Source organism: Oryctolagus cuniculus, chromosome 21, assembly GCF_051225735.1.
Source record: "Oryctolagus cuniculus isolate XC-2025 breed Fujian yellow rabbit chromosome 21, ASM5122573v1, whole genome shotgun sequence".
Classification (NCBI taxonomy): Eukaryota; Metazoa; Chordata; class Mammalia; order Lagomorpha; family Leporidae; genus Oryctolagus; species Oryctolagus cuniculus.
Genome location: NC_142887.1, coordinates 13,893,333 through 13,920,000, shown reverse-complemented (window position 1 = coordinate 13,920,000; position 26,668 = coordinate 13,893,333). Strand labels below are relative to the sequence as shown.

The window sequence follows — 26,668 nt, the reverse complement described above, 5'->3', positions numbered from 1 at the left end:
GTGACTTGGGCCCACTCTGTTGACCTCTCTGAGCCTGTTCCGGCATCACTGAAGTGGTTGATCACAGTAGATGAAGAACTGGGTGTTATGTAAATGAAGAGGTAAAGTCTGCAAAGCAAGCAGGAGGCCGGCCCTGCCGTGTTAATAGTGCTCTCTGTCTTTATGAGGCATCTTCTGGGTGGCATGGTGTGGATAGGCAGGCAGCTAGCTAGGTCTGAGGGAGCTGGATGCTCACTTCAGGCCCTGCTGGTTCTCTCTGTATCTGTCAATCAAAGACACCCGCCTTCCCAAGACGCCCCTGCGTCTCATCCAGAACTGAGAAGGGGGGAAGCCATGAGGATGGAGAGTCAGCTCCGCCTGAGATTTACGGGGGTGCCCCGTGCTTCCCAGGTGGCTGACACCTGTGAGCTGTTTCGTGAGAGGGGCTGAGAATGGGGGGAGCCCCCTGGGCCACAGACCATGGTTGGGGCCTCCAGGCAGTCTTTCTTCTCCCGCCCACCTCTCTGGGAAGCCCGCTGGCTGATGGGTGCTTTGCGGCATAGGGCGGCCCCCACTCACACATGAACGGGCTCCTCTCTCACTGCCCCATAAATCCTGCTCCTACCCGAGCTCCTCGTGATGCCCTCAGTGAGAAGTCCTGTCCAACGTGCTCGGGGGCTACCAAGTCCCTGCGCTCACTCATAGGGCGGATGGTGCCGGGGGCGCTCACTGCTGGAGAAGGCTACAACGGGAGGGGGACCCTGGGTTGGGCCTGCTCCGAGGAGGCAGCTGTGGCCCGAGTTGGGAGGGGGCCAGGTGAATCCTCAAAGGTGAGAATCCCAGGCAGGGGAACAGCAGGTGCAGAAGTGTTGACGGCGTGGGTGGGGTGCGGCGGTGATGGGGAACTCGGCATGTTGTCGGGGGTTCGAGAGGAAGCACAGCCCAGGGAGGAGCCCAGGAGCGAGGTCGGGAGGCAGGAAGGAGCACCTGAGGCTTGGGACAGGGCCTTGTGCTACAGCTCCTCCCAGAAGGGCCTCCACGGATGCCCCACAACACCCTCGCTGTCCCTCTCCTCTCCTCCAACCGCACCAACACCCCAGCTTTCTCCTGCCTCCGGCCCTTTGCACTTGCTTTTCCTTCTGCCTAGGACACTCTCCCCCCAAAACCCCACCCCTTTCTCCTCTTGTCCTCCTTCTGCCTCCCTCATTCAGATCTCACACTAGAAGCTGCTGCTGCAAGAAGCCTCCCAGGTTCCCCCCGCTGAACTACAGCCCCTGCGGAGTGACACCCCCCCAGGGCACATCATGGTAGCATCATTGCCAGGTTGCCCGTCGGCCTCCCTGAGTCCCCCCGCTTCCTGGTGAGGGCAGGGTGGGGTCTGGGTTCACAGCCCCAAGGGCACAGCAGAAAAAGGTCTCTACCATGCCCGGGGCGGGGAGGGGCAGGCAAAGTGCACCTGCCAAGGAAGAACAGGCCAGGACGAGGGCAAGCGAGCGAGCAGGGGCCCTGCAGCCTCTCTGTGGTGCACCCAGCTTTGCTCACTGTTCAACTCAACCCACGTTGCTACAGCCTGTTCCACTCAACAGCACCTCAAAGGATCATTTCTGCTCATTCATTTTTCAACAAATAATGAGCACCTTCTTTTAAAGATTCACTTAATTTATTTGAAAGGCAGAGTGACAGTGACACAGAGAGAACAATCTTCCATCTGCTGGTTCACTCCCCAAATGGCCATGATGGCCAGGACTGGGCCAGGCCAAAGCCAGGAGCCAGGAGCTCCATCCTGGTCTCCCACAAGGGTGGCAGGGACCCAAGCACTTGGGCCGTCTGCTGCTGCTTTCCCAGGTGCGTTAGCAAGGAGCTGGATGGGAAGTGGGGCAGCCGGGACTTGAACCCCTGCTCTGATACGGGACGCCAGCATCTGACCACTACGCCACAACGCCAGCCAGCCGCAAGCACCTGCTTTTGTGCTCAGCGCAAGTCTCACTTCCAAATCCCTCCGCACCCCCAGGGAAAGCATTTGCTCAGCTGCCTCAGCACGCCTCCTCTGGGGCTGGGGCAGGAGGAGACACAGAACTTCCAAAGGCACCATCCCTTCCCTCGAGAAAATTCTAAAGGAGATTTGGAAAGAGATCATCTTGCAGCAAGGGCTCACCTTGTAGCACACCCCCGACTCCCTACAGCGCGGAGGGCTCCCTCAGCGCACGGCTCACAGACTCGCTGTCAGCCCTCGCTCGGCCCGGCCGCCACACACCAGGCATTCGGTACACAGAGGAGAACTAAATGCTGTCGGGTGCCGGACACTGGCGCAGCTCCCAGCAGTTCAGCAGTGACCAAGACCAAGTCTCTCCTCTCCCTCTGATGACCTCTATCAAGGGAAACAAACAAAAAGTAAGCACACGATATCCAGTCAGGGAGTTCTAAACAAGACAAGGAAAAATGAAGCATCGGGGCCGGCGCTGTGGCACAGCGGGTTAAAGCCCTGGCCTGAAGCGCCGACATCCCTGTGGGAGCCGGTTCTAGTCCCGGCTGCTCCTCTTCTGATCCAGCTCTCTGCTGTGGCCTGGGAAAGCAGTAAATGTTGGCCAAGTCCTTGGGCCCCTGCACCCGCATGGGAGACCTGGAAGAAGCTCCTGGCTTCAGACTGGCCCAGCTCCGGCCCTTGCGGCCATCTGGGGAGTGAACTAGCGGATGAAAGACCTCTGTCTTGGTCTCTACCTCTCTCTGTACCTCTGTCTTTCAAATAAATAAAATACATCTTTTAAAAAAAAAGAAAAATAAAGCAGTAAGATTTGTGACGTTTGTGCAAAAACCTGAATGAAATAAGAGAGCCGATCATGCAAGGCAGACGTTCCAGAGAGAGGAAAGAGTGAGCGCAAAATTCTATCAGACAGATACTACTATTGCCATTTCATAGATGGTAGAACCAAGATCAGAGAAGTTAAGTCAGTCATCAAAGATCACACAGCTCAGATTTCAACCCAAGTCTGACTCCAAAGCCCAAGTTTCATCACTATGTTCTATTTTCACTCTCAAAAGAAGTGTATTTTAAGTATGGATACTATGATTTTTGCCTTTACACACTGCACTGGCTATATTCTGATGGTCCCAATAAATATTTTTAATACCTCTTTCTGTAGGTATTTTGAAATCAGGTTGATTTCCCTTAAACCCAAAAGTTGATTAAATGAGATTTTTTAATTCCCAGAAGTTAGAAGGGGCTCCCCCCTCCTTTCTCTGGGGAAGCAGATTGGAGCCAGCGCTGTGGTACAGTGACGTCCCATAAACAGCACCAGCTCAAGTCCCAGCTGCTCTGCTTCTAATCCAGTTCCCAGTTAATGTGCCTGGGAAGGCAGTGGGAGATGCCCAAGTGTTTGGGCCTCTGCTGCCCATGTGGGAGACCTGGATGGAGCTCCAGGCTCCTGGCTTCTGTCTGGACAGCCCTGGTAGTTGCAGCCATATAGGGAGTGAACCATAAGATGAAAATCTTCTTCTCTGTCATTCTGCCTTTCAAATACATTTTTAAAAAAGGAAGGAGATCAAATCAAATTGAGGGCCTGTGAAATAACACCCCACAGTGCTCATGTTGCAATGCGTATTTTTACAGAGCACTTTCACTCTTTTTTCTCGGAACTCAGTGAAATGAATCGCAGGTGCAGGGATAACCTTCCCCTTGTACACAACGCAGAGTCCTAACCAGGAGGAGACGGCCGGCGAGTGGCCTAAACGCTTCCTACCAACCCCACAGTAGCCCCACAAGGGAACTGCCTGGCGGAATTCCACAGGGGGCTCCCGGGATCCTGGGAAGTAGCACTGGGGGGGGGGGGGGGCAGCAAGACTCCCCAGGCACCTGTCACTCACATCCGAGTACTCCCACTGGCAAGCTGCCAACGCCTCCCTCTTTCTAAGCCTCCTCCCAACAGTGAAGTGGATACAAATAATCAGACCTTCCTCAGAGGGTTGTGGCAACAACCAAGCAGGGCAGTGGCTTCCATCACACGGAAAATGGGATGCGAACACCTGACTACGATCAAGGCCTTGTACAAGGTCACGGGCGAGGCTGTGCGTCCGGACCTGAGGATCTCACAGCTCTCGGACCTGAGGATCTCACGGCTCTCGCCCTGGCTGGCGAACCTCTGTCCCCTGCAGGACCTTCCTGGAATGCTTGCAGCTCGGGCCTGCCCCAGTGCCTTTGACCTTGCCGTGCCCTTTTGCTGGAATATCTTCCCCACACAGTTTCCTACTCCCTGTGTGCACCGGGAGCTTAGCTCAAACGCCTTTCAGAGAACCCGCCATTCCCCCTCCCCTCATCGTCTCTGTCCCCTCCCCCCGGCTTTCCTTCTCTGCAGAGCACACAGCCTGCAAGTGTCTCTCCGTTATTTATTAGCTAACTTTATCGGCTGTCGCCCTGCAGGTATAAAAGCCCCCTGGGGCTGGCACTTGGTTTCTCTGGTTCATTGCTTCATCTCCAACAGGGAAACTGCAGCTGTCGCCGCAGGGCCAGAGGCTGGAGCAGAGGGGAGAAGGGACGGGGCCCTGCGCTCCTCACCCCCCACCTCACCCACATGCTTCCTTTCCTTGGACATTTCGGAAGTGAGAACATGGACCAACCCACAGACGAGCATCAGACATCCCGGGGCACTTGTCCCTGTCAGCCTCCCCCTACCCCACCCCCAACTCTTCAGGGAGACCCGGGAACCTGCCCGTCAGCAAGCACAGCCACATCTCAAGTTGAAGTTCCACTTCCCTGGGGGACCCTCAGAGCTCGCTGATCCCAAAACAGGACTGAGATGTCGAGTCCTCAGACTCCTCTGCCTCATCACTCACCCCTTTTGACCCCCCACTTGAGCTGTTGAGAAAAATGAAAGAAATGGGGGCCAAGGGGTAGTGGGAGGTGAGGCTGTGCAGGCCGGCACCGGAATTACTCCTGAGTTTATATCCCCATGTAGGAAACCATGAAATAAAATGAAATCGGCTCTGCAGAGGCTGGGAGAGTTTAGGGTGTCTGCATTAGTAGCAGCTTTCAGCGCGAAAGCTCCTGGGTCCAGGGCCAGCACCGTGGTGCAGTAGGTTAATCCTCCACCTGTGGCACCGGCATCCCATATGGGCACCGGTTCGAGTCCCGGCTGCCTCTCTTCCAATCCAGCTCTCTGCTGCGGCCTGGGAAAGCAGTGGAAGATGGCCCAAGTCCTTGGGCACCTGCACCCGTGTGGGAGACCTGGAAGAAGCTCCTGGCTCCTGGCTTTGGATCAGCGCAGCTCCGGCCACTGCAGCCATTTGGGGAGTGAACCAACAGAAGGAAGACCTTTCTCTCTGTCTCTCCCTCTCACTGTCTATAACTCTACCTCTCACATAAATAAATAAAAATCTTAAAAAAAAAAGAAGAAGAGAAAGAAAGAAAGATCCCGGGTCTGGCAACCACAAGCCCTTCCCTGTCCCAGCCCCAGAAGGAGCCACCAAAGCCCCACTGCGCCTGCCCAGGGACTAAGAAGGCGCGTGATGTGTGCATTGAGAAATGCGAAGAGCACCGTGGACGTCTAATTGAGGCCCACAGGGAACGCATGGGAGCCCTGGGATGGAAAATATGAGATGGCGACCTGCTCTGTGAGTGAAAGATCCCTGGAGAACAAAGAAGAATAAGCAATTCTGGAAGTTCTTTAATGAACGTCGATAAATGGAAAAAGTATTTATAATTTATTGAAAAAGGAAGAAAATATCTATGGTCCAAAAAAAATAAATAAAATGGCCAAAACTCATTGTCATCACCATCTCTACACGTGGGAGTGCACACGCAGGTGCACACATACATACACATATGCCACACACATGGGCACACATGCACACACCATGCACACGCGGGCACGCGGGCACACACACACACACACATGCATACCATGCACCCACCTCAAAGCCTCCAACAATAACTGGCTCCCCTGGGGAGCCTCAATTTTGTCTACTCCTTCCTGGGAAAACCATGTGACAAAAAGCACAAGAAATTTCTTTGAAGTCCTTTGTGAATCCCATGGCACAGGCTCTTGCCGTGCCCCTAGAAGGGACCCTGTCCTTGGCTTTGGAGCATCTCACAGAACTGACACCGGCAGCACTCACCCATCCTGGTGGGCCCCAGGGCCCAGTGCTCAGACCACACCCCCAGATGAGACCAGAGATGGACATGTGGCCCTGGCTAGGCCAATCAGATTCTTCCAGACCAAAGTTCAAGGTGTTTGTTCAGCTCCAAGATCTGAAACCCCAGCAACTGCCTTGAGCCCGGAAGTGCAGGTAGCAGGTGAGGGGGAAAGAAACGACAGTGCTGGCCGGCGCCGCGGCTCACTAGGCTAATCCTCCGCCTTGCGGCGCCGGCACACCGGGTTCTAGTCCCGGTCAGGGTGCCGGATTCTGTCCCGGTTGCCCCTCTTCCAGGCCAGCTCTCTGCTGTGGCCAGGGAAGTGCAGTGGAGGATGGCCCAAGTACTTGGGCCCTGCACCCGCATGGGAGACCAGGAGAAGCACCTGGCTCCTGGCTTCGGATCAGTGCGATGCACCGGCCGCGGTGGCCGTTGGAGGGTGAACCAACAGCAAAAGGAAGACCTTTCTCTCTCTCTCTCTCTCTCTCCACTCTGCCTGTCAAAAAAATAATAACAATAATAATAATAATAAAAGAAACGACAGTGCTGAGAGCACGGGTGTCCAGGTAAAACATCCACTTCCCTCGTTTCCATCCCGCGGTTCCCTGAGGTGTCCCCGCTGAGGCTCCGATAAGCCCATTCCCAGAAACCCCAACACAGGACACTCGGGCACTGCCCCCATGACAGCCAGCAGGCACCTGCTGATTCCTGTGATGAAGGTGACTTGGCTGAGCCTGGATTTCCCCATGTGTGGCAGCCATCACCAGCCTGAGTCCCCGCCCACCAACCTCGGGTTGATGCAGCCCTGCAATTGTGTGGGTGAGAGACCCAGGCCCCGAGGCCACACAGCAACAGGACACATTGGCATTGGGCGTCAGCACAGGGGTCAGGCCCTGCGGGGGACACGCATATCACATACTGCAGTGCCTGGTTGGAGTCCTGAATCTCCTGCTTCCAATTCCAGCTTCCTGCTGATGTGCACCTGGGAGGCAGCAGGTGTAAACTCAAGTGCTCAGGCCGCCCATGTGGGAGACCCGGATGGAGCTCCAGGCTCCTCGCCTTGGCCTGGCCCAGCCCTGGCTGTTTCAGGCATTTGGGAAGTGAACCAGCCAATGGAAGGTCTCTCTTCCGCATCTCAAATAAATCTGTTAAGACTAAAAGGAAAGGCAGGAAGGTGTTCACAATGGTTCTGCAGCACGATGGAAAGAAAGTTTTCTTTCTTTCTTTCTTTCTTTTTTTTAGATTTATTCTATTTATTTGAAGGACAGAGAGAGAGAGAGAGAGGTCTTCCTTTTTATTTTTATTTTTTTATTTTTTGACAGGCAGAGTGGACAGTGAGAGAGAGAGAGACAGAGAGAAAGGTCTTCCTTTGCCGTTGGTTCACCCTCCAATGGCCGCCACGGCCGGCGCGCTGAGGCCAGCACACCGTGCTGATCCGAAGGCAGGAGCCAGGTGCTTCTCCTGGTCTCCCATGGGGTGCAGGGCCCAAGCACTTGGGCCATCCTCCACTGCACTCCCTGGCCACAGCAGAGAGCTGGCCTGGAAGAGGGGCAACCGGGACAGAACCCGGTGCCCTGACCAGGACTAGAACCCAGTGTGCCGGTGCCGCAGGTGGAGAATTAGCCTATTGAGCTGCCGCACCAGCAAGTCTTCCATCCATTTTTTCACTCCCCAGATGGCCCCAACAGCAGAGCTGAGCCAATCCAAAGCCAGGAGCCAGGAGCTTCCTCCCAGAGTCCCACATGGGTACAGGGACCCAAGGACTTGGGCCATCCTCTACTGCTTTCCCAGGCCATAGCAGAGAGCTGGATCAGAAGTGGAGCAGCCAGGACTCGAACCAGCTCCCCACTAATGTGCCTGGGAAAGCCAGTGGAAGCTGCCACCCATGTGGGAGACCCAGATGGAATTTCAGGCTCCTGGCTTCAGCCTGGCCTAGACCCAGCCATTGCAGTCATCTGGGGAGTGAACTAGCAGGTGGAAGCTCTCTCTCTCTCTCTCTCTCTCTCTCTGTGTGTGTGTGTGTGTGTGTGTGTGTGTGTGTCACTCTGCCATTCAAATAAGCACGTCTTGGCGGGGGGGAATTGGAGATCTTTAGATTGGGGATTCTTTAGGGCTCTAAGGAGGCAAGGAGGCAGCTAGTTAAAAGCAGAGAAGACTTTTGGTCAGAGTGCAGAGGACGGAATAGATTGGCAATGAGGGAGAGGGTTCAGTCTGCCCAGAGCTTGAATGGCAGTCCCTGGGTAAACTGCTTGTTGGGGAAGGTGCCCAGCACCAGGTGGACTCTGGTAAGTTGGGCGGAGAGGCCAGTGGCCTGGTTTCTGCTGGCCACACCCAGCCCACCAGCCCCTAGGCGCTGTCTGCACCCAGTTTCATGGCCTCCATGGCCTAAAAGGATCTAACAGGGACCATTTGCATTTAGCCCTTTGCAGACTTAAAAAAAAAAAAAAAAGGTTATTTTATGAGTTCCTCTACTTTCCTGTAGGTTTAAAACTTTTCATCCTAAGACGTCTTTTTAAATGAACTGTCAAAAGCTGAAGGTAGGGGCCAGCACTGTAATGGGTAAAGCCACTGCCTGCAGTGCCGGCATCCCCTGTGGACGCCGGCTGCGCCACTTCCGAGCCAGCTCTCTGCTATGACCCGGGAAGGCTGTGGAAGATGGCCCAAGTCCTTGGGCCCCTGCACCCGCGTGGGAGACCCAGAAGAAGCTCCTGGCTCCTGGCTCCAGATTCGGCACAGCTCCAGCTGTGGTGGCCAACTGGGGAGTGAACCAGCGGATGGAAGACCTCTCTCTCTCTCTGCCTCTCCTCTCTGTGTAACTCTTTCAAATAAATAAATAAATCTTAAAAAAAAAAAAAAAAAAAAAAAAAAAAAAAAAGCTGAAGGTGATGTTACTTATGTTCAGCCTTCCTGTCTGGGTCTCTTCCTCAGAGCCCCGGGCCTGGATCTGTGTGGCGGGGAGCCCAGCCCTCCCCACCCGCAGGGCCGAGCGCGGGGGTGAAGCTCGCTCCTCAGCGGCCCCGTCCGGGAAATGGGAGTCCAAGGTGCGGCAGGGATGCAGATGCGCAGGGCCCTCCGGGGGGCGCGCAGCCTGTGGGTGGGGCCGGGGAGGGTCGTTCAGGGGCCGTGAACCGGGAGCGGCCGAAGCGCAAGGCCCGCAGACTTCGTCCTCCCGGCTGCGGAGGCCACAGTGTCCCGGGTTCCCCTCCTCCTCCTCCTCCTCCTCCTCCTCCTCCTCCTCCTCCTCCTCCTCCTCGGGAAGACCCCCGATCAGGCCTGGCCCGGGGCGCGGAGGAAGGTGCACACCGACTCCCTGTGGTCGCCGGGCGCCCCGCGACCACCTGTTCTCAGCTTGCGGGAGCGGCCCCCCAGCGGACCTCTGCAGGGACCGCCCCCGGCCCGCGGTAGATCAGCTCCGGGGGCCGCGTCCCGCGGGTCCCGCACTCACGTCCCCTGCCCGGCTTACCGGCCCGCAGCGTGGGGGGAGCCGCGTCTCCCGGCCGCCTTCAGCGGTGCCGCCGCCAGCGGTGTCGCCGCCAACGCCGCGGCACAGCTACTGCTCGTGACCCTCGGCCGCCGCCGCACCTGCCGCGCGCGCTGCCCGGCCACGCGGGACCCGCGCGCCGTCCTGGCCTCGCCCACCCGGGGGACGCTGCGAAGCCGGTCGTGAGCCGAGACCCGGGGTCCCGGTCGCCGCCACCTGCTGGTCCTGCGGGTGCGCTCTCTGCTCCCCCATGCTGCACCATTCCTTTATTTTGCTGACCCTCCAAAAACCACCGTGGGCTTTAGCGCCTGGGCCACAGGCACCTGCTGTCCCTGGACCCCTCCCCCCTCTTCTACAGACCCTCCAGGGAAATGGAGGAGGGCTGTTGGGTGCAGGTGTGGGAGACCCCCATCTATGGGGTCTGAAGGGAGCCTTGGCCGCAGGTGCGGGTTTTCCTCGCCTGGACTTGCAGCCGTTTTACTCATCTCTCTGCGGCCCAAATGAGACCGGAGCTGCTGTTGACAGCATGGGAAGAATCTGTGCATCTCCGAAAATCAGTTATGGGGGCCAGCAGGACCTGCACCCCCAAGGCCGCAGTGGAAGGGAGCATCCTTTAGGAGCTGAAATCTCCTTGGCCAGTGACCCAAACCAGAGGACTAGAGGTTGGGCCACAAGGCTGGACTGCAGAATACTGGTTTATCTGGCGTTTCAGAAAAACTCTGAATGAATCGTCCATACTTAAAAACAAGAGTTAAGAGGCTGGCGTGTGGCACAGCGGCTGCGGCACCTCGGGATGTAGGGGTTCAAGTTCCAGCTCCACTTCCAATCTAGCTTCCTGCTAATGCACAAACAGTGGCTCAAGTACTTGGGTGCCTGCCACCCACCCACGTGCAAGACCCAGACCGAGCTCCAAACTCCGGGCTTCAGCTGACCCAGCTGCTGTGGGCCTTTGAGGAGCTAAGCAGCAGATGGGTCTCTCCGAGAAAAGCAGGGAGTGTGGAGTAGACAGAGCTAACACAGCGCCCACGAAGACCCGGCACCTCCTCACTCTGTCTCCTCCACTGCACTCTTGTCTCCCTGGCCCCCAGGGGGCCTTGGAGCTTAGCCAGAGGCCTCCTGCTGAGCTTGCTCCAGTTTCAGAAAAAAGTCGCTGTCATTCTCCCCATTTTACAGGCTAGGAAACAGAGGCTGGGACAGGCCCCAGGTCAACAGATGGCAGAACTGAACTTAGAGCCCGGTTTTCATACCCGAGTCCCCAGGTGACCCAGGGCGGGGGGGGGGGGGGGGGACCTCTGCAGGGACCGCCCCCGGCCCCGCGGTGGATCAGCCCCATGTCCCGCACTCACACCCCCTGCCCTGCCTACCAGCCCGCAGCGTGAGGGAACCACGGTGAGAGGAAGGAGGCAGGGGGAAAGTGGTTTCCACTCGGCCATCTTTGGGAAGGGAACATTTTTTATTAATAGCACACTTTGAATGCCAACTTGTTGGGCTTCACAAGAATGTAAATTTTTAGCTTCATCTACATCAGCTCTGCCCTCTCCCACACTCACTCCACCCCCTGCTGTTTCTCCTTTAAGCGTCCTGTCTAAAGGCTTGACTAAGACCGAAAGGGCTGCTTTTCCATCCGTCCCTGGTTCCTGGCAGTCGTAGGGGTTCTTTCCGTCTTTTTTTTTTTTTTTTTTAGCCTCTTTATTTTTATTTTACTCTTTGTAGTTTGTAAATTCCCTCTCGCCAGCTGCTCGAAGAAGCAAAATGCTGCTACTGTTCAGCTTCCAGTGAGGGTCGCACAGTCTCTGAGCTCAGGAAACACAGGAGATCCGCGGGAGCGCGCACGCACGCCCTCCGCAGGCACACGCCCACTGCTTGACGCTTCTTGGCGCCATGTCTCATGGCTGCAAAATATATTTACGGATCTTCAGCGCTGAAGTCAGAGACAGGTTTTAACTCAAGGAGCATTATTTTCTGAGCACAAGTTCACCACCTTCCACGGGAAATTCTTGGAAAAGCTCGGGTGCCACAATTGGTCGTACAAATGATCCTATGTTCTTGTCCATTTTTATCTTTTTACTGTTTTTCTGCTTACTTTTTTTCAGGCAGTCTTTGCCTTTTAAAGATACGAAATATCTGAAGATGAAATGGTTTGATGCTTGAGATTTGACAGTCACGTAGCCAGAATCAATCCTGCCCGGCGCTCAAGTAGCTCTCCCTCGTCTTGAAGGGAGGCGGGGTGGAACGGAGGCAGCCTCTTGGACAAATCAAAAGCGAGAGAGAGTAGATCTCTGCTGTGGCAGTGAAGATTCTCCTTGGGATGCGTGCGTCCCACGCTGCAGTGCCTGAGCTCAAGTCCTAGCTCGCGTCCAGCTCCAGTTTCCTGCTAGCCAGCGCTTGGTGTAGTAAGTAAAGCCACTACCCGCAGCACCGGCATCCCGTAAGGGCGCCGGTTCGAGTCCCGGCTGCTCCACTTCTGATCCATCTCCCTGCTAATGGCCTGGGAGGGCAGCAGAGGATGGTCCAAGTGCTGGCCAGAAGCAGCTCCTGGCTCCTGGCTTCTGGCCTTTGTGGCCATCTGGGGAGTGAACCAGCAGATGGACGATTCTCTCTCTCTCTCTGTAACTCTGCCTTTCAAATAAATAAGTAAATCTTGAAAAAAAAGAGTAAAAACTTTAAAAACAAACATCACGGGCCAAAACAGAGCTCGGGATCTCTGGGCGCTCCCCAGCCTTGCTCCAGGTGCACACAAGTCTGTCGTCCTCAGGACCGAGGAGCTGTGCTCCTGTCACTCAACGTGGCTTCTGAGCCAGGGAACGCAGCTTGGCACTTGTCCATGCTGCCAAGGGCTGTGCCGTGTGGCGCTCTGACCACTTCCCCCCCACCCCATCAGGCACCGTTTCTTACCATTCCAGAAAGCTTTCTACCAACACCTTTGCACCAATTGTTTGGTCTGCCTGTGGGGTTTTCTTGGAGTGCTTTTGAAAACTGTGAAAAATGGGTCAGCCGGCACCCACGGTTTAATTCCCTTGGATTACTACCGAACGCATTTTCAATGCAGCAAGAATGGTTATTAAAAATCACCTACCGGATGTGACAAAAGGGACTGCTTCAGCTTTAATTCATCATTGATCTTCCTCTCTCTCCCCTGTAATAACACCCATCTATCCTAGATAAAATAGGAGAGTGAAACATACTTATTACAATAATGGAAAAATACCTATTTTCTGGCAAGATATTTCATGCTTCTATGCCCTTGCAAGTTCTTCTCAAATTTTGTCCTATCATTCACTATAACCAGTGTGTCAGTTTCAGGGTAAACAGGCAGGATGGGGTTGGGGGGGGGACATGGTGGGGGGTGAGCGTTGTCATGGCAACAAAGGATCGCAGTGATGGGTATCCATGGTGATTGTTGCTACATTCCGAATGGCTTTAAGTGCTTTATTTAAAATACATCATGACGGTGCAGCTGCTGAGGGTGTTACGGGGAAAGAGGGGAACGGGCTATGCCCTTTCATGGGTACACTTGGTGTAGCTCAGAAGGAAGACGAGGCGGCGCTATTTAGCGACAAGACTGCTGTCCCACCTGTGGGTCTCATTTGTGCCTTGATCACCTAAGGACAGAGTAACACACCTGTGACACAGTCTGGCAGGCACCAGCACCCCCCCCCCACACACACACACATACACACACACTGCCCTGGAACCGAAACCCACAGGGCTCTGAGTAGAACTGACAGCTCCCGAGGGCCGAGCTGCATCGGAAACACGAGACAGATGTGAGATTACAGAGCGGGGACGCTCATCTTCCCACCATCCCCCAGTTCACACGGAACAGGAGCTGCAAAACGGAACTGGAACGCACGTCTTGTAGCTCCTGGCCCAGAGTTCATGTCTTCTGTTTGATGTCAGAATGGGGTTTGGCTGGGAACAGTGGAGACACAACGTGACAAGAACTTTATCACGATGTCAGTTTGGGGGCCAGCGCTGTGGCTCAGCAGGTTACCGCCCTAGCCTGAAGCGCTGGCATCCCTTATGGACACTGGTTCGAGACCCAGCTGCTCCACTTCCAATCCAGCTCTCTGCTGTGGCCTGGGAAAGCAATGGAAGATGGCCCAAGTTCTTGGGCCCCTGCACCCACGTAGGAGACCTGGAAGAAGCTCCTGGCTCCTGCCTTCGGATCAGCACAGCTCCGGCCATTGTGGCCAATTGGAAAGCGAGCCATCGGATGGAAGACACCCCCCACCCACCGTCTCTTCTCTCTCTGTGTAACTCTGACTTTCAAATAAATAAATAAATATTTTTTAAAAAAGACTATTCAATAAGGCAAAGATGTAATTTTAAAAAAAGATGACAGTTTACAAAAAAAATGGGGGGAGGCGTATTAAGCCTCCGCCTGTAGCACCGCATCCCATGTGGGCACCAGTTCGAGTCCCAGCTGCTCCTCTTCTGATCTAGCTCTCTGTTGTGGCCTGGGAAAGCAGTGGAAGCTGGCCCAAGTGCTTGGGCCCCTGCACCCGCATGGGAGACCCAGAGAAGCTTCTGGCTCCTGGCTTCAGATCAGCTCAGCTCCGGCCACTGCGGCCATTTGGAGAGTGAACCTAGTAAATGGAAGACTTCTCTCTCTGTCTCCCCTTCTCTCTCTAACTCTGCCTCTCAAATAAATAAATAAATCCTTTAAAAATAAATTTTTTTAAAAGGGCAGAGGCTCAGGAACCAGAGTCCTTCCATCTTGTTGTACCACTATGTGTAGACTCCATTTCCATTGCCACTTCATAATCTACCATGGCTGCCTGGTTCCAACCATTTCATCCAAATTCCAGGTAACAGGAAAGAGGAGGAGATGAAGAACTAGAAGCTGGGGCTGGCACCATGGCGTAGTGGGTAAAGCCGCCACCTGTAGTACCAGCATCCCATATGGGCACTGGTTCGAGTTCTGGCTGCCCCGCTTCCAACCCAGCTCTCTGCTGTGGCCTGGTAAAGCAGTAGAAGATGGCCCAAGTCCTTGAGCCCCTGTACCCATGTGGGAGACCCAGAAGAAGCTCCTGGCTCCTGGCTTCAAATTGAGGCAGCTCCAGCCATGCGGCCATGTGGGCACTAAACCAGCAGATGGGAGTCCTCTCTCTTTCTCTCAATCTCTCTCTCTCTTAGCCTCTCTGTAACTCTGCCTTTCAAATAAATAAACCTTTAAAAAAGAAAAGAAATAGAAACAAAGAGCTGATTTTTTTTTTGACAGGCAGAGTGGACAGTGAGAGAGAGAGACAGAGAGAAAGGTCTTCCTTTGCCATTGGTTCACCCTCCAATGGCCGCTACGGCCGGTGCACCGCGCTGATCTGAAGGCAGGAGCCAGGTGCTTCTCCTGGATTTTTGTAGAAGCTTCCTAGGAGCTGCTGACACGGCCCCTCCCGCATCGTCCACCACAGCTAGCCACAGAGGAGGATGGGAAACAAATCTTTTTTCCCAGGAGGCTCACTGGCCGCTGAAACATCGCAGGAGATGATGGAAGACGGGAGAACACCCCTGGGAGACAGCCAGCAGTCGGAGGCACGCTCTTAGTGGGAGCTACACCCAACTACCACCCTCCCTCCCTGCCATGTCCTCCTCTTCCCGCAGACCCCGACCTGTTGGGCGATTCCAACACCGCCCAGCCGCCGGGTGGCCCTCCTGGGCAAGGCCTCACTGGTGACCATCCACCTTGGACGAATTGACCAGGCGGGCATTTGGTGCAGGCCCTTGGGACAGTCACGTCCCCTATTAGAGTGTACGGTTTGAGTCCTGGCTCCTCCGCTTCCAATCCAGCTTCCCCCAGGAGGCAGCAGGTGATGGCTCAAAGCTTGGGGCCCTGTCGCCCATGTGCAAGACCCAGATGAAGCCCCTGGCTCCTTGCTCCCTGGCCATTGTAGGCAATTGGGGGAACCAAAATGAAAGATTTCTCTCTCTTTGCCTTTCAAATAAAATGAAAATATATCATCAACAAATGTTTAAGTGAATTGATTTAAAGGGGAACACACCACGTAGACAGAGCATGCGTGGCACCAGGATCTGTGAAGTGGGACTGAAATACGGAGCCTGCAGGTGTAGTGGAAAATGTAACTTTCCTGGCACCCTGCCCCCCACCCCCGCCTTGCTGTGTGGCCTCAGCCAAGTCCCTTCACCTCTCCGGGCCTCTATTTCCTTACTTGCAAAATAAAGAAACCTGGGCTCCTTGGATGCTCTGAATAACAGGAATTCTGGGGGGGGGGGGGGAATCTACAGAGAACCCCCAGGGTACTCCAGAGGCGCCAGGTGTCACTTCTGTGTCACCAGCACAGAGGGTGATTGCCACAGCAGCTGGGGGGGGGGGGGGGGCAAGCATCTGCATTCCGGGCATTCAGAATAAATATTCAGAATAAATGCAGATCTTTATGCCAGCTCTCCAACCGCAGAATTAGACTTCATTATTTGTAAAACAATACCTCTCCGAATTTGCAAATGAGCAGAACAGACCGCTTGGCAGGGCTGTATTCTGGAAGCTAGCTGGTGGGTGGTACTGTGGGGTCCGCATGGAAGGAAGGCCTACTTCCTGGGAAGAAAGTCCTTGTCAAGGTCCCTGCGGGTGCCTAAAGGTCAACCAGTGAGGATCAGACCCGCCTCAACCTTTAACCCCCATGCCCTGAATCTATAAAAGGAGCTCTCCCAATCTCTGACGCGCGACTTCTCCGGCCCCCCGCTCTGTTGCTCTGTTGGGACAGGGGAACCTCGCCCGGGAGCGGAACCCCAATAAAAGCCTGTGAATTAATCGATTCATCTGCCTGGGGAGATCTGTTACGCGCCGGACACCTTACAGTGGGTTTGTCAACGGAAGATTTCCACGCTCTCCCTTCACACACTGCCCCCCCAGCTGTTTATTAATAACTCGGCACATTCTCCCGAATATTGAACCCGGCGTGCAGAGAGATGCAAACTCTCATTCTGCACGAGTCGCTTGTCTTAGCCAATTAACCAAACACCGTTCCCTCTTCTCTCAAGGAGCCAAAGGCAGCTCCAACTGCCAGGCACATGGGGACACAGACGCAGCGTCTCTCACACAGGGCAGCCCTGAGTGCCCAAGCGTATCAAGAAGTACACATTCAGTGGGCGCCAGCGCCGTGACGCAGTACGTTAATCCTCCACCTACAGCACAGGCATCCCGTATGGACTCTGGTTCTAGTCCCGGCTGCTCCACTTCCAATCCAGCTCTCTGCTATGGCCTGGGAAAGCAGTAGAAGTTGGCCCAAGTCCTTGTGCCCCTGCACCCACGTGGGAGATCTGGAGGAAGCTCCTAGCTCCTGGCTCCTGGCTCCAATATGCTCCAATCCCAGCCACTGCGCCATATGAGGAGTGAATCAGCAGATGGAAGATCTCTCTCGCACTCTCTGTCACTCTGCCTGTCAAACAATTAAGTCTTAAAAAAAAAAAAAAGCAGAACCAACAGAAGCCACGTGGAGCTGAGTTGAAGCCCAGCTCATCTGTGCTCTTGGGTAGATCACTCACCCTCGGGGAGCCTCGGTTTTCTCATCTGTAAAGTGGGGCTAATCAGTCCCATTAGGACCATTATGAGAGATGAGTGAGGTAGTGCTCGAGAAGTTGAACCCAGCGGACAAAGGCTCGCAGAAGCCACAGAGTCCTGGAGCCCTGAGCCAGTCAGGGAAAGAGAAGTGGATCTGTGCAGAGATGGACTGAGGAAGCTGGTGCCACTGCAGCACAGACCAGGAGGGCTCACAGGCACGGGAGGGGCGCAGGCAGCACAGGGACCATCCTCAGCGGGGAGCCGGGAGATCTCTTGGCCTCCTCCTCCTTCCCCCCTCCCTCTCCTCTCCCTCCCCCTCCTCCACCCCTCCTGTCTCTCCCGCCTCCCTCCCTTAACTGCAGCCTCCCCGCTGTTGATGGAGAGAGCTCGGCCTGCCCCCGCCGACCTTCTGAGCACTGAAGATGTGGGCAAAACAAAATAATTGCGCCCTGCGTTTCCTGGCATCTTTCCGCCGGGGAACCAAAGTGCTTTTCCAACATTAATGAGGCTGCTGAGGCTCCCAGGAGCCGAGCATCAGAGGAGAGGTCAGCGAGCGGGGGCAGGGCTGGCAGGGTCTCTCTTCCTGCAGCCCTGACAGCCCTCCAGCAGCCCTGGGAGCTAACTCAGAGGCGTGTCCGTCCTGCGGCAAAGGAACAGGTGACCGTGCCCTTCCGCCCCGCTTGCTTGAAAAGCTGGTAAATTCGACATAGCAAAAGGAAGCCTGAAACCCTTTAAAATAATCATGGATGGAATCTTACGCCATTCACACCGATTACCAACAATCAGCTCAGCCACTCCTGCCACAATTCAGCTGGAAACCAGCAAAACAGCACTCAATCAACGAAAACTTGCATCTCTCAGACACAGTAAGGTAGCATCACGCTGTTCCCAGCACCTCCATCACTCCTCCCTCCCTTTCCTTCCCTTCCCTTCCCTTCCCTTCCCTTCCCTTCCCTTCCCTTTCCTTTCCTTTCCTTTCCTTTCCTTTCCTCTTTTTTTTTTTTTTTAACTTGAGGAGAAGGAGAAAGAACTACCTTCCACCTGCTGGTTCACTCCCCAAATGCCCCCAGTGGCTGGGGCTGGGTCAGGACCAGACCCAGGAACTAAATCCAGGTCCCTGACGTGAGCGGCAGTGACCCAGTCCTGGAGCCATTGCAGCTGCCTCCCAGGGTCTGCACTAGCAGGAGGCTGCAGCTGGAAGCCAGAGCTGAGAACTGAGCCCAGGCACGCTGCTGTGGGATGCAGGGCTCTTAGCCATCACCGTAACCCGTTGGCCGAATGCCCACCCCGGGCCCTATTTTGTCTTCTTGCAATCCTTATACAACATTACCGTGACTTAGCTATCTTCTGATTCACTGCTCCCTTCCCAGCTGAAAAGCAGCCCCAGGTCTGCCGCCTGCTGCTCTGCTCCAGCACCTTGGACAGCAGCTGACAATCCGCTTCCGGGGGAAACGTTTGTTGAATGAGCAATGGAATGAAGGAATGAAGGCCCCAAGGAGGGGGCAACTCTGTGAGGTGGGAGGGGCAGGTGTCTCTCTGCCATCCGAGGCTCGGCCACACTGAAGCAGGAGCTGCAGGAGGAGACGAGGGCGAGAGTGATGCGTGAGGACTGTGCCGGCTCTGCGGCAGGGGCTGCCTGCCCCGAACCCACGAAGGAGGCGGGATCAGCCCCACGGCGCAGGTGACGAGCAGACTTCACACACTGCCTTGTGCAAGGCCGAAAAGTGCTTCCCTAAAGACGTCCGCTTCCCAGTCGCTGGAACTTGTGACCACGGCACCCCTACATGGGAAGTGGTCATGGAGGCTGCCAGGGAATTAAGGTTGCTCCCCAGTGGACCTCAAAATACAGAGTCACGGGGCAAGAGCTTGGCACAGGGGTTATGTTGCTGATTTGCATCCTGGGAGGCCGCAGGCAGACGGCTCAAGTCTTCTGGTCCCTGCCACTACCATGCCGTGAGACCCAGATGGAGTTCCAGGCTCCTGGCGTGGGCCTGGCTCAACCCTGCCTGCTGCAGGCATGTGGGGAGTGGACCAGCAGAGGGAGGGAGAATCTTTCTCTGTCTGCTGCTCTGCCTTTCAAATAAAATGAAACTAAGCAAATAAATGTTAACAAATATTTATTTAATAAAATTTTAATGGATCCTTTGAAATCTGTCAAATAAAGAGATGTTTCTGGATTATTGGGGTAGAGGGGTGGAAAAGGGAGGCGGGAGAGTGGGTCGGAGTGATGCAACTGCAAAAGACCCAACCGGCCGCTGTGGGCTGTGAGAGCGAAGGAAGCATCGAACATCCAGACGCCGAGGAAGCCTCCCAAGGAGCCCCCGGAGCCACCAGCAAGGACCAGTGCCCTCCTGAAACCTGGATTTTTTTTTTTTTTTTGACAGGCAGAGTGGACAGTGAGAGAGAGAGACAGAGAGAAAGGTCTTCCTTTTGCCGTTGGTTCACCCTCCAATGGCCGCCGCAGCCGGCATGCTGCAGCCAGCGCACTGTGCTGATAGGATGGCAGGAGCCAGGTGCTTCTCCTGGTCTCCCATGGGGTGCAGGGCCCAAGCACTTGGGCCATCCTCCACTGCACTCCCGGGCCACAGCAGAGGGCTGGCCTGGAAGAGGGGCAACCGGGACAGAATCTGGCACCCCGACCGGGACTAGAACCCGGGGTGCCGGCGCCGCAAGGCAGAGGATTAACCTAGTGAGCCGCTGCGCCGGCTGAGACACAGTCTTACATTAGTTTCTGTTGAGAGCAGCCTGGGGCCAGACCTCGTGGATGAAATTCATTGGGCCCACACCGCACTTTCAAATCCTCCTCTTGGGACGGGTTGCCCGTGTGCTTTCAGAAAATGACAAATTTCAAACTTGGATGACCTGCGTCTCTTCCAGGCCCAGAGCCCCCCGCCAGCTGGGCTCCCACTCCCAGGAGCAACAACGGCCTGAGTGGAGTGGCCGCCACCATGGTTCAAAGGGACTGGCATGCTTCTCTTTGTCCCCTGTCCCACAAGCCCCATGTCCCCAGCACCATGCCTGGACATCTGTCCCAGGGATCATCACGCTGGAGTGACCGTTTGTCTCTCCACTCCCGTGGGGTCATCTGTCTTCTGTGAGCTCCCCTCCCCTGTTCTGCCCTGACCCGTTCAGCTCAGCATCCCACCCCCCCCACCCCACCCCAGCCAGAGGCTGACCACGAGGAGCTGGCAAGGACCAAGGCCCAGGAACAGACGCTAGCCCTCCACTGAGGGCCACAGTCTGTCCAATGGCCCTCTCTACTCCGCCTGTGACTGCTGGATTCCAGAACCACTCCTGACCCCTCCCAGTGGGGAGAAGTGACCCCTCTGCTGTCACCAGCCCTGGGACACCTCCCCAGGCCTCCATGCCAGCCCATGCCTTTATGAAAAGCCCTTCCTGCTGCCCTGCCCCCGGGGACTGCCCCAGCGAGGACCGCCATCTGTGTCCTGCTCTCACCCTGACTGGCGTGTCCTGACTCTGCCCAGACCCGGGATGTGCAAGTGGGCCTTGGAGGCCACATGCTTTTTCTGTCCCTGTACCCCCTGAGAGCTCTGGGTTTGAGATCCCGATGCACTCTCTCTCTCGATGCCTTGAAATGGGAAAGACCAGGAAGCCATGTGGCTGTTAAGAAACCTGGGAAAGCAGAGAGAGAGAGAGAGAGAGAGAATGGACAAGAGGCTAAGGCTGCCAGCTGAGCATTCTTCCAGGTCCATGCCGCACTGGCCCCACTCCCCTCCTCCCTCCCAGCTGCAAGACGCCCCCTACCACAGAGCCTGCCATGTGCTCGTGGCCAGTGGGAGTGGGCGTCCCTTTTTGTACCAACTCCTGAGCTGCAGAGGAGCCCAGATAAGGCCTCAGTGGGCTTCTGTCCTGGTCCTGCTCCCCACAGCCAGCTCCCTCTGGACTTGGGGAGTGACCTGCTCCTCTTACACACAGGGGAGGAGCAAATGGGGAATGCACTTTGGAGGGTGCTGTTTGCTTCTGGCCTGCTCCTCCTAGGGGTGAAGAATGTGTGGTGCCTGGGCATGGTACCCAGCCCTGCCACTGCGAGGCCCCGGCTGGGCCCCTTTCCTGGGTTCTCCTCCCGAGGCTGAATCCCCCACCACTGAGGGCGTCTTGGCCAACGGACAGTTGTCTTAGTTGGGGGGGGGGATGAAACAGACACAGGGCTGGGGCTCCACTAGGGCCTCGAAGGTTCAGAAGAGGCGCGAGGCTAGGAAGACAAGGAAGAGTAGGCCAGAGACCAGGGCCCGGCTTCCCCCAGTGACCTCTTTGGGACCCACTGCTCTAAGAGGTCCCAGGGTCTAGGCTCAAACCGGCCTTGCAGGTCCTTATGCAGCCGTAGGTGCCCAGGCAGATGGAGTGTATCTTTTTATATTTTTTAAGATTTATTTTATTTATTTGAAAGAGTCTTTCAAAGAGAGAGGTAGAGATAGAGAGAGAGGTCTTTTATCTGCTGGTTCACTCCCCAAATGGCTGCAACAGCCAGAGCTGTGCCAATGCGAAACCAGGAGCTTCCTCCAGGTCTTCCATGTGGGTGCAGGGGCCCAAGCACTTGGGCCATCTTCTACTGCTTCCCCAGGTGCATTACTAGGGAGCTGGATCAGAAGTGGAGCAGCTAGGACTTGAACCGGTGCCCATATAGGATGCCAGTGCTACAGGCAGGGGCTTTAACCTGCTGTACCACAGCACCAGCCTCCCAGATGGAATGTATTTTAACACAACACTTTGATTTGCAACTTTAATCAGGGAGGCCAACAGTACACATGCCTCCATTTGTACTGGTGCCACAGGGTCCCCACCACCGCAGGCCAAGAAGTCAGCGTGGAACCGAAGTGAGTTCCCATCCGATGCTCCCCACTCCCCCTCCCCAGTCTATGCCTGAGCTGAGCTCAGTGGCTTGTAGCCAAAGAACTGTCGCAGATCCATCAGCACATTCGGGGCGGGGGCGGGGGGGGAGTGGGGGGGGTGTCAGAGGCGCGTCCTCAGGTCCGTCTGACTTCCAACGTCTGACAAGGCATCCAAAGACTCACTTGGATCTGCTCTCTCTGACGCAGCCCTAACTCTACCTCATATCCTCTTCCTCCCTCTTCTTCCTCTCCTACTGCCCAGGGAAAATTGTGCACTAAGGTGCACTGATGGGGCGGAGGGTGAAGCCACCACTTGCGACACCGGCATCCTGTGTGAGTGCCAGTTCAAGCCCTGGCTGCTCCACTTCAGATCCTGCTCCCTGCGAATACAGCTGGGTGTCGCTCCCCGTCTTCGTGGAGGAACGACACAGGACCCTGCGCTGTTCTTTCGTCTGCTCGGCCGTCCCCGGGTTTGCTGCTGGTCCTTCCCGGGTTGGCTACCGTCCCTTCCACCTCCGTGGAAGGGCGGCTCCCCCTGCCACATTCCCCACTTCCGCGGGGGAGCGGCACACCGCCAGCCGGCTCTCTCGGGGGCTGCACAGGTGTTCCCCTTAGATGTTCCTCGTGCATGCCGTCTCTCTCCTCCTTTATAGTCCTCTTCCACCAATCCCAACTCTGCTACCCACATGCCGAGTACGCTGCTCTCCTCCAATCAGGAGCAGGTCCCACAGTTTATTGGTTGAACTGGAGGCAGCTGTGTAGAAGCTGTTTCCCTTCTCAGCGCCATATTGTGGGAGAGCAGATGCATAGAATAAGTCTTAATTCCAGTAACTTAGTCTAGTCCGAGTTGCTCCCAGTTGCTCCCCACAGCTGGGGAGAAAGAGGATGAGGGTCCAACTACTTGGGCTTCTACCATCCACGGGGGAGCCCGGACGGAGTTCCAGGCTTCTGGCCATTTGGGAAGTGAACAAGAAGATGGAAGGCATCTTTCTCTCTCTCCCTCTCTCCTTCTCTCTCTGTAACTCTGCCTTTCAAATAAATATAAATCTTAAAAACACCCTCTGAGTCACGTAAAAAGGTTGTACATGGAGCTCCAGCTTCCATCCTCAAATGAATCAAACAAAACAAGAATTGTTTTAATCTTCCCTAAAAACCCTCAAAGCTCCCACATTTGCTTCTGCCTTTTGTAAATATTTCTCTCTCATCCTCTAAAAGTGCTGATTGGATGAATAATAATCTGGAGCGAGGACTGAGAACATTTCCTTCCTTTAAATGAGAGCCTCTCTCATGCAAAATTATTATTCAAATTATGCAAACATCAGCCTCTCCACTGGAGGAACTCACAGCAGCTGGGGGCAGACTGTTCTTGGGGGAGAGACAGAGAGAGAGAGAGACAGAGAGAGAGAGAGAGACAGAGACAGAGAGAGAGACAGAGACAGAGAGAGAGAGACAGAGAAAGACAGAGAGACAGAGACAGAGAGACAGACACAGAGACAGAGAAGAGAGACAGAGAGAGACAGACAGAGAGAGAGAGAGACAGAGAGAGAGAGAGAGACAGAGAGACAGAGAGACAGAGACAGAGAGAGACAGAGAGACAGAGAGAGACAGAGAGACAGAGACAGATAGAGAGACAGAGACAGAGACAGATAGAGAGACAGAGAGACAGAGACAGATAGAGACAGAGAAAGACAGAGAGACAGAGACAGAGAGACAGACACAGAGACCGAGAAGAGAGACAGACAGAGAGAGAGAGAGAACACCAAGAAGAGTAGAGGAGACCCAGGCCTGGGGCTGGGCCACAGCAGGGAGCAATCTCTGTGCTCCTTTCTCCTGCTCCCTGCTCCCTCCCGCACTTAGCAGATGGAAGCCCCTGAGCCACTTCCCTCCATCCCAGGAAGTGAGCTCCTCCCACTGTGGCTGGGAATCAGGAGCTCCCAAAAAGAGAGGAGGGAATTCCCTCCCGGCAGGCGTCTGGGGGCTAAGACACAACCTGAAACCAGCTTCCATATTTATTATTATTACTGCTGATGCTGATACGCCTAATAATAACCCCACTCATTTGCTGTGGTGCTTTTCTGTCTTTTTAAAATTTTTTTCTGTATTTTTATTTTATTTGGGTAGAGAGAAAAAGACAGAGACAGAGAGATCTTCCATCCGCTGGCTCACCCCCCACATGCAGGAGATGGGCCAGGCTGAAGCCAGGAGCCCAGAACTCAACCTGGGTCTCCCACACGGGCGACAGGGACGCCAGTACTTGAGCGGTCACTGCTGCCTCCTGGGACATGCACGAGCAGCAAGCTGGAACCGGAAACAGAGCCAGGACTGCAACCCAGACGCTCCAGCGTGGGGCAGGGGCGTCCCAAGTGGCTGTGCCAAACACCTGCCCCTTTTCTTTGGTTAAGGAAATGGGGGCACAGTCCCCTCCCCTGCTTAAAGCCACTGAGCAGCTTCCCACTGCACTCAAAACACAACCGGAGTCCTCACGGGGAGACCCACGTGCCCGCGTCGTCTGGCTCCTATCAGTCTCTGTTCAACTCGCAGCTCTGCGTCTGAGCCCAGCTTGCTGCCGATGCACTGGGAGGCAGGTGATGGCTCAAGTACTGGGGCCCCTGCCACGCAGGTGGAAGACTCATGGTGAGTTCCAGGCTCCTGGCTTCAAGTCTGGCTGAGCTTTGGCTGTTACGGGCATTTGGTTGAGTAAACCAGCAGATGGAAGCGCGTGCGCGCGCTCTCTCTCCGCTTTTCAAATAAAAAATAAATAAAAGTTTTTAAAAAGAAAATATCTAAGCACTCGTCACCTGCCACCCCTGCCACGCATCCAACCTCGAGCTCCGATCCATCCCATCCACCTGCTCCTCCTGCGCCCCACCCCAGCCCTACCCTGCACCATCCCCACCCAACCCCCGGGAGGCACAGACGGAGCCCCCCCCCCCAAGCCTGGCATCTCCTTCAGCCCTCCCAGCAATCCCCCGGCTCTCCTTGGGGAGGCAGCGCTGTCTTCTCTCTCCTTGGTTCTCAAGGCTGCCCAGGCCCCAGCCCCCTGTTGTCTGGCAGGGAGCCACCCCTCCCCTGCTCTCAGCCCCTGATGCGGGGTGAGGGGGACCCACATCCGCGGAAGCAGTCATGGGAGGGTTCTGACTCCACCCAGGAGTGCAGTCCATCCTCCTCCTGGCCGGAAGGATTGGCCCAGGAGTGGGCATGTAACCTGTGGTGAGCCAATCAAAGCCAGCCTCCTCATTGGCAGCCACCTGGCCACCGCGGGGACAGAAATGGGCTAAATATAGCCAACCGCCAGCTGAGAGAAAGTCCTAGGAAGGATCTAGCCCTAGCTGGAAGTGGACCAGTGCCATTCTGGCGGGAGAACGGAAGAAGGGTGTGGTAGGTAGAACAGAGGAGCGCACGCCTAGGCCCTGCGGCGGAAGCGGTGTTTTTGGGAAACAGGAGGAAAGCGCTGTGGCTCAGGGCCAGGCCCGCCCGGGCGGAGATGGCCGTGAGGATCAGGGTCCTCGTTCCAAGGACAACGGGCAGCTGTCAGGGAAGGGCTAATGTCGCTCCCCCTCTTCATGGAGGAACGACACTAAACCCTGCCTAGGCTTCATATCCGAGTCACGGCACCATTATGTCGCTCCCCCTCTTCGTGGAGGAACGACACAGGACCCTGCGCTGTTCTTTCGTCTGCTCGGCCCTCCCCGGGTTTGCTGCTGGTTCTTCCCGGGTTGGCTACTATCCCTTCCACCTCCGTGGAAGGGCAGTTCCCCCTGGCCGCATTCCCCACTTCCGCAGGGGAGCGGCACACCGCCAGCCGGCTCTCTCGGGGGGCTGCACGGGTGTTCCTTCAGCTAGATGTTCCCCATAGATGTTCCCGGTGCATGCCGTCTCTCTCCTCCTTCATAGTCCTCCTCCACCAATCCTAACTTGGCTGCCCACACGCCGAGTACGCTGCTCTCCAATCAGGAGCAAGTCCTACAGTTTATTGGTTGAACTGGAGGCAGCTGGGTAGAAGCTGTTCTCTCCTCTCCCAGCGCCATATTGTAGGAGAGCAGATGCATAGAATAAGTCTTAATTCCAGTAACTCAGTCTAGTCCGAGCTGCTCCCCACAGAGGAGAGCAGATGCATAGAATAAGTCTTAATTCCAGTAACTCAGTCCAGTCCGGATTGCTCCCCACAGATCCCCCTTTCTTTTTATTTTTGGCGTTGATACGCGCCTGTCTTCGGTGTCCCGCGGCACACACTCTGCTCTACTTGCTAGAGTTGCCACAGGCTCTTACAAGTCCTATCAATCAGGAAAACCGAATCCGGGTCCTCTCTTCGCCATGTTGTGAGGAGGTTTTTAGGCGCTGATGCGTGCCTGTGTTCGGTGCCCTGCAGCGCATGCTCTGCTCTGCCTGCAGGGGACTTACAAGACCTATCAGGCAAACCGAATCCAAGCCTTCTCATTGCCTTATTGTGGGGGAGACTTATTAGTGTTGGTTCGTGCCTATCTTCGGTGACCTGCAGCTCATACTCTGGTCGAGCTGCTTGCTGGCGCTTACCGCCTTAATCAGGCAGACCGAATCCAAGCCTTCTAATTGCGGTATTGTGGGGAAGCCTTACTGATGTTAATTCGTGCCTGTCTTCGGTGACCTGCGGCGCATAAGCTGCTAGCTGCCCGCAGGTGCTCATCGCCTCACTTGATTAGGCAGACCGAATCCAAGCTCTCACATTGCAGTGTTGTAGG

At 55.5% G+C, this 26,668-nt stretch overlaps 1 protein-coding gene across 2 annotated transcripts in view; it reads right to left on the bottom strand.

Annotated features, from left to right (window-relative positions):
• RPH3A (rabphilin 3A) overlaps window positions 1–9,793 on the bottom strand; it is a 247,979-nt gene extending 238,186 nt beyond the window's left edge. For both annotated transcript variants that reach the window (XM_051826562.3, XM_051826564.3), the window contains exon 1: window positions 9,567–9,793. The gene's annotated coding sequence lies outside the window, so the exon portion shown is untranslated. The remainder of the gene's footprint in view (window positions 1–9,566) is intronic.
• Between the last annotated feature and the right edge of the window lie 16,875 nt (window positions 9,794–26,668).